This window comes from Fistularia commersonii, unplaced genomic scaffold (genome assembly GCF_037954325.1).
Source record: "Fistularia commersonii isolate RoL2024-O1a breed Wild unplaced genomic scaffold, RoL_Fcom_v1.0 HiC_scaffold_145, whole genome shotgun sequence".
Lineage (NCBI taxonomy): Eukaryota > Metazoa > Chordata > Actinopteri > Syngnathiformes > Fistulariidae > Fistularia > Fistularia commersonii.
In genome coordinates, this window is record NW_028234103.1 from 5001 (window position 1) to 6137 (window position 1137).

Sequence of the window (1137 nt, forward strand, 5' to 3'; positions counted from 1 at the left end):
CCTCGCCGCCTCTGAGAAGAGAAACATCTCCTCCACTCCTCCGCTCCTCCGCTGCGGAACCAGGTATTACCGATCCGCCGGACTCAGGCGAATTGCAGAAAGGGGTTTTGCCGTCCTCCGCTCCTCCGCTCCTCCGTTTCGGGCCCTGGAACTCCCGAACCGCTGGACACAAGCGAATCACGGTCCGGGCTTCTGCTCTCCTCCGCTCCTCACCTCATCCGCTCCAGGCCCTGGTACTCCGTGTCCGCGGGAACCCCCCCCAACCCACAAAAACAAACTCTCACACACACACAAACACACGCACACACACACACACACACACACACACAAACACACACAGACACACCTGAACTCATCATAGCTGTGCTAATAGCATTGGCCGAAACGTTTCCACAACCAAACCAACATTAGCTCATCCACTCATTCACATATGTGTGTGCCCAGAGGTCCGGGAGCTCCAGTCATAAGTCCGGGTGATCTATGTCCGGAGAAGGCTCACATTAGCCGCTCTAAGGGGTCCTGCTGCCCCCCAGCTTCCCGGCCTTTGAGAAGAGACACATAACTCCGCTCTTCCGCTTCTCCGCTATGGGCCCTGGTACTCCCGATCCTCCGAACTCAGGTGAATTGCGTGACGTGCTTCTGCTCTACTATAAGCCCCTACACACTTCGAACACGGCTGTTATCACCCTGTTACTGCATTTCAATGACACCCATTTGCTTTCGATCTCAGTGTCTGCCACCGTACGGAAAAAGCGGGGGGGTGGGGGGTGGGGGGGCATAAGCGCATTCGTGCTGTAAGTAATCAGAAGTTAATAGTGTTAACGGTTTGCGAGAAATTTTTAATGCTAGACAAAAAAAGAAAATTAAAAGGATATAATTAAATAAATAGATAGAAAAATAAAATTAAAAACGAAAAAAAAAAAATTGTGAGGGGAATATAACATGTAATTAAGTTGGCGGTTCACAGGGAATCTCAGACATCAAACTGTTTTTAATTGAACATAAATAGTACACCCAAATATACAAATGTACAAATAAACATAGCAAGGTAGAACTGAATGTCAATGAAACAACCAGGCATGAGGAAGCAACGGACATGAGGACATTTGTTCTGTATGTAATGAGAAGTTAATAGTG